Source organism: Chrysochloris asiatica, unplaced genomic scaffold, assembly GCF_000296735.1.
Source record: "Chrysochloris asiatica unplaced genomic scaffold, ChrAsi1.0 scaffold00080, whole genome shotgun sequence".
Lineage (NCBI taxonomy): Eukaryota > Metazoa > Chordata > Mammalia > Afrosoricida > Chrysochloridae > Chrysochloris > Chrysochloris asiatica.
In genome coordinates, this window is record NW_006408598.1 from 13,135,607 (window position 1) to 13,142,770 (window position 7,164).

Consider the following 7,164-nt stretch of genomic DNA (forward strand, 5'->3'; position numbering starts at 1 on the left):
ACTTGAATTGCTGACCTTGAAGTTAGCAGCCCAACACGTAAGGCATTGTACCACCAGGGCCCCTTGCTGGTTGGCAGTAACTGTGCGCAGGTACGTGTGTGCCATCGAGTCGGTCCTGACTCATAGCAGCCCTGTATATGGTTTCTGTGGCTGTAAATCTTTACAGGAGCAGAAAGCCTCATCGGTCTCCCGATGAGTGACTTGTAGAATTGAACTGCTGACTGCACTCACTGAGCTACGAGGGCAGGGCGTCTTTTCTCTCCTAAACTGTCTGTCTGAGACCATGCCTGTAATACAGTGATTCTTGCTCTGGTCCCGGAGCTAGCTCCTCCAGAACACGCAGCAACATGGTGACTGTCCTGGCTGCTCCTCTCCCCCTCCTCCTACCGCCTTCCCCTTGCAGGAAACAAAACCCACCTCTCACCCATCTGGAATCTTACTATGGGGTATTGTCCTAGGGGGAAAAAAAGAGCGGATCACCAAACAGAGCAACAATTCAAAATCTTGCTGTTAGACTTAAGAACGTGAATGATTCTAGTGATTGGGTTACAAATCCTTTTGTAAGTCAACTCATTTTCAATTCTTGGCTTTCAACAAAATGGAAGGAGGATCTGATGGAGTTGTCAGCTGGTAGATCATTAAAAATAATTTTTGATGATAGATAACCATGCGATTTTCTTTGGCAAATAACTTGCAAGAGTTTAGAGGAATGAGTGACGTTGCTACCACAAAGCTCATCTGCTTATGTGAATGAAGTTTTTCAGTTTGTAACTGTGATTTTTAAAAGCAGTAAGATAAGACAAAGAATAAAATTGATGCAAAGCCCTATTTAATTGGGGCAATCAGAAATATTCAGGCACTAATGGGAGAGGGGAACGTTATCCACCTCATTAAAATGTGCATTTCCAATATAATTTTAATTCTCATGCTTAATAGTTATTTATAAAAATTTATAGTATATTTGTTGTTTTAACTTGTTGTTGCTGTTAAGTGCCTTCAAGTCAGTTCCAACTCATAACAACTCTGTATAGGGTTTCCGATGGTCGACTGGTGGTAAGTTTTACCACCAACCTTGTGGTTAGCAGTGTAGTGCTTACCCTACAGTGCTGCACCAAGAGTTAATACAACTTTGTAAACGTAGAAGTTTTGTAACAAAAACGGGAAGAGCACAAGCAAAATGTGTGGCCCTATCCAGAGAAGCAGAGACACCAAAGGTGAAGGCAGAGATGAGGACGTGGAGGAAGAGAGCTGCTGAGGACTCTAGACTCGTGGAAAGAGAAAGGCTGGGTGCTGGCGGCCAGGAGGCAGGCTTGCACACTGTGCCCTTTGGTTGTTTAAATGATTAGCTATTCCTGAGTATTTTTATGTACATCCCCCTTTCCCCAAAAAAACAGAGGGAATAGAAGAGAATACTGTTGAATGATGATGCACAGAGGAGAGTGTAATCATTGCAATGAAACAGTGAGTGTAAAGTCAACGTTCTCATATGTAAACTATGACTCAATTCACCATAAATATTTTTTTTAAAAAAAGAGTTAATACAACTGCTTTATTTCACAGCATTAAATGTGCTAGAAATTGTACAACTATTTTAACCTTAAAATGAAATTGCTTAGCTATCAACTTTTAAATATGCAAGGGGTAAATGTTGTTAGGTACAGTCGAGTCAGTTCCAACTGCAGAACAAAACACTGCCCAATCCTGCACCTTCCCATAAATGTTGTCATGTTTGACCCCAAGTTGCAGCCACTGTGTCAATCCGTCTGCTTGGGAGTCTTCCTTTTTTTCACTGACCCACTATTTTACTAAACAAGATGTGGTCCCTACTGATCACATGTAAATATGGGTAAGAAGAGACTTAGAACTATTTCAGTGTTATAGTTGTTAGGTGCCATCGAGTTGGTACCAACTCATAATGACCTTATGCACAGCAGAATGAAACACTGCCTGATTCTGGGCCAACCTCACAATTGTTGTCACGCTTGAGCCCATTGATGCTGCCACTTTGACAATACATCTCACTGGGGGTCTTCCTCTTTTTCTCTGACCCGCCACCCTACGAAACATGATATCCTTCTCCAGCAACTGGTCCCTCCTGACAATTTGTCCAAAATATGAGAGACGAAGTTTGGCCATCTTGGCCTCTAAGGAGCACTCTAGCTGCACTTCTTCCAAAACCTATCTATTGGCTCTTTGGCAGCCCATGACACTTTCAATATTCTCCTCCAACACCATAACTCAAAAGCATCAATTCTTCTACAGTCTTCCTTATTCCCTGTCCAGCTTTCTCATGCATATGAGATTATTGAAAATACCATGGGTTGGGTCAGGTGTACCTTAGTCCTCAAGCTGACAACATGTGAACAAAAACAAAAGAACAATGCTAAAAACATTTTTTAAATAAATATAAAACCTTTTTACTCTAATGTATAATACCTTGCAGAATCTCCCTAGAGCTTCACCTTCTATTTTTTGTTGCAAATCTTTTCTTCCCAAGAAGTATTTTTAGCAAAAGTCCCAAGCACATACACACACACCTTGCCAAGTGATTTAGCTGAGTTTTGTTCACATACCGTGTCTTGACAAACACCACCTCAGAGTGTGGTCTTGGACCATGATGTGGACTTCTCAAATCATCTTTTTGTTTTATAAAGGTATTTAATATTCCAAAGAGTCAAAACAAGTCGGTAGATCATCTCAGAGTAAATGAGCTCTTAATGTGCCATATCTTTATTCTTAGCGTTTATTATTGTTGTTATTGTGAAGTGCCATCGAATCGATTCCAACTCATAGCGACCTTGTGTAGCATTTCCAAGGAACAGCTGGTGGGTTTGAATTGCCAACCCTGTGATTCGTTTACTATTTATTACAGCCTGATTATTTATATCAAATGACACTATATATTATATTCTAAATATTATTTTTAATGAAAAGTATAATAAAGCACTCCGAGAAAATATCAATTATTTCATTTTAAATGAATTTTAAAATATTTAAGCTCCCAAAGAATATGGTGGTGGTGGTGGTTATGTGCCGTGGAGTTGGTTCTGACTCCCTACGACCCTGTACAGGGGCCAGAAAGCCTCTTCTTTCTCCCACGGAATGGCTGGTAGTTTTGAACTGCTGACCTTGAGGTTAGTAGCCTGACTCGTAACCACTACACTACCAGAGCTCCTTCCAAAAGAACATAGGTAGGGAAAATAAACATGTAGAAATGGAGATACAAATTATTTAAAATTTTTTAATTTTTCTTTTCTATGTAAAATAATAAGGAGCTCTGGAAGCATAGTGGTTATGAATTGGGCTGCTAATCTCACGGCTAGCAATTTGAAACTACCAGCTGTTCCATGGGAGAAAGATGAGGCTTTCTGCTCCCGTAAAGATTTACAGCCTCAGAAATCCTGTACAGGGTCGCTATGAGTTGGACCTGACTCCACAGCACATAACAACAACAATAAAGTAAAATAATAAAAGTATTATATAACAGAAATAGAATAATGTTGGTGAAGTTCCATGACGAAAATGTGGTAAAATAGACACAAAGTTGTGATCATGAATCTACGTCATTCCCAAAAATTTAGTTCCACCGCATGGCTTGAGTCAGGCGCACCTTAGTCCTCAAACTGATGTCTTTGCCCTACAACACTTTAAAAGGTCTTGTGGAACAGATGTGATTAATGCAATATGTCATTTGATTTCTTAACTGCTGCTTTCCTAAGTGCTGTTGCTTGATTGAAGCAAAGTGAAGTCTTTAAAACTTTGATCTTTTCTCCATTTATATGGGTGTTGTTCATTTGTGTAGTGGTGAGGATTTTCGTTTTCTTTACATTGAGGAGATAGAACCCATACCTAAGGCTATGGTCTTTGATCTTCATCAGTAAGTATTTCAAGTCCTCTGCACTTTGAGCAAACAAGGTTGTACCATCTGCATATTGCAATTTGTGAATGAGTCTTCCTCCAATCCTGATGCCACGTTCTTCACATAATCTAGTTTTTCGATTATGTGGTCAACATTCAGATTGAATAAGTATGCTCAAAGAATACAACCCTGGCATACACCTTTCCTAGTTTTAAACCATTTGGTGTTCCCTTGTTCTGTTTGAACAACTGCCTCTTGGCCTATGTACAGGTTTCTCATGAGCACAAGCAAGTGTTCTAGAATACTCATTCTGTGCAATGTTGCCAATTGCATAGTCAATAAAGCAGAGGTAAACACTTTCTAGTGTGCTCTGCTTATAATTGTAAATAGTATGTTAAAATTCTATATGCTTTTATAAGTGTATACTCTTTAAAGGAGCTCTGGTAGCATAGTGGGTTATGAGTCAGGCTACTAACCACAAGGTCAACAGTTCAAAACTACTTGCTGCTCCACAGGAGAAATATGAGGCTTTCTGTTCCCGTAAAGATTTGCAACTTCAGAAACCCTATACAGGCTTACTGTGTGTCAGAACCAACTGCACAGTACACCACAACAATAATTAAACAATAATGTCATTTCTATAAATCTAGTTTAAAGAAATGCAAAGTCACCAGCTTTGTTCATTGTAGAACCGTGTATTAGTTCACTGTGGAATGCTGTATGGAAAACAGGAGTCTTGGTACAATACAATAAATCCTGGACTGTTAACAGCAAGGTCAGCAATTCAAACTGACCAGTTGCTCCTTGGAAACCCTATACAGGGTCACCGTGAGTTGGAACCAACTTAATGACACTTAACAACAACATATAGAAAACAACTGTTCACAGAATTTGTTCAATTCCCCTGAATATTGTATAGTTGTGGAAATGTTATTTTCAAGAAGCATTTAGTGTTATGAGATAATGTTCAGAATAAAATGCTAAATGGGCCCCAAATGTGTCAAAAGAATAAAAGGAAGATGGAAAGGATATATAGGTAAGAAGAAATAGACGATCTTGACTTTAGTTTAAGAGTAATTTTTATTTCCTTACTTACATTTTCTTAAGTTGTTTTTTCTTTTAATTCTTTGCTGTGGATCCAGCAATTTTATCATCAGAAAAAGGCTTACTTTAAAAAATGCATTCAGTTAGTCCAACTTCTGACTTCTGACTGCCAGGTGTGAGGAAAACAGATGTCATGGTCCACAGGTACAGTATTTGCATTGAGGTCCACAGAACTAAGTCACTTATCCACCCCACCGCACCGTACCCCACCACCCAACTTCCCACGTGTGTACACAACTAAATGTAGAGTTAGACCCAGTTCGGATGCTAATGTATCTCTTCTCTCTCATTCTGACAAGCAGAGAAGGCTATGGCAGCATGTCCCGAGAGAGCATGCTTCCTTTCCTTTATCCTGAATAATTTAAATGGAGCTGAAGGAAGCTATTCTTTTCCATGATCTTGATATTAAAGAGCTGAGAGACCAATGTGTGCAATGAATGACTTTCATTTATCAGTATTATCATGATTAAGTGTCCTCTCTTACATTATTCATTCATTCAACAAATAGTTTTGAGTGCCTATTAGGTACTCAGCTAGTCACTTTGATAGAGACAAAGATTTATTCACTAACTCATCTGTTTAATCAGTCAGTACTATTTCCCACAGCATTTACCGCTGTGTGGCACATGTTGTTGAAAACACTGTAAATATGGTGGGAAACTAGACCAATAGGGTCCCTGCCCTCAAGGCACTCCAGTCTAATAGAGAAGCAAGACAAATTACTAGAGATAATTACAGCTTTCCATATGTCCACATTTCCATATGCAAGATTCACAGGATGATTGAACAGAAACTTGCAGTTGTCCTTCTTAGGTACCATTAAGTTAATTCTAACTCAGTGACCCCATGTGACAGGGTAGGATTGCCCGTAGAATTGTCATTGCTGGTTAATGCACTGGACCACAAGTAAGGTCGGTCTGAACCACAAGGTCAGAGATTCAAACTTCCGAGGTTTCCTCGGAAACCCTACACAGGCTCGCTATGAATCGGAACCCACTCAACAGCATTTAACAGCAACAACATAGTTTTGGTTTAAGTTTTTATTGTAAATTACATGATATTTTACATGGGAGAACATTAGCTTTACATTTTGTTTCATTGCAATGATTACAATTTCCTGCATGCATCATCAAACAGCCAAAGGGTACACCCTGCAAGCCTGTTCCCCACCCCCGCCATCAGCACACAACCCCTCTCCCTCCCCAAGTCCGAGTCCAGAGTCCCCAGTGGATCCATCTCTCCAGTCATCGTCTCTACCTCCATCTCTGGAGTCATTGCTTCTCTGGATAGGGTCCCACACTCCCTTCTTCTCCCTTGATGGTCCCAGGATCCTCTGCTCCTGGATTGCAAGATCAGCCACTCCCTTCCTTTTGTTACAATATGTCTACCTTTATATTTGCAATACTCACAATCAGCCCTGATAACAGTTATTCACTATTGAACCACAGGAGTCTTATCCCCATCTCCTTTCACCAGCCCCACCAGACAGGCTGGAAACCACTCAGTGAAGATTCTACCTTCCCCCGTACCCTCTGAAACTAGGCTCCCTCTTGAAAGCTTGTAAGCCAGTCACTTTGTGCCTTTGTAGCTCCCCCCATTTTGGGTAGTCATTGTCTAAGTTGCCCGTCCCTGTCAACCCTGTTTACTGAGGAGGTGGGAATGATCCTCGCTGTAAAGATCCGTTCCCTCTTTTAAGCTACTACATCCACAAGCATAGGTCAAGTTCATCAAACTATAGCGGATTGCTCTTTTTTTCCTCTTCTTTCTTCCTGTAGTTGAGTTCTGGTCATCCAACCATCAAAGCAAGGTCAAATGGGTACTACCTGCAAATATGGGTGTTCTTGTGCATCTCCCCTCACTTCATATCAGCTGGACCTTTCACTCTCTGCTCTTGTCCTCTGTGGCCATGTCCCTGTCCCTGGGCCCAGTGGTCTCCAGGTCTCGTCATACTGTTGGCCAACCAGGTTGACAGGAGTCTGTTGAATGTGGTTGGACTAAGCTCACAACTTCATTGCTGTTTTTTCCCCACTTCCCCTTATCGGTGACCGACATGCCTGCTCGTGTATTCCCCTTGAATCTTAGTCTTGGAAGGGGGTTTGCCCTGAGAGGACCTGACCACTTGCCTTGATGGCTCCCAGACAAACGACTTGTTTGTTCTTATAGTAATCTATCAGACTGCTGTTACTGTTTTTGATTTTTTT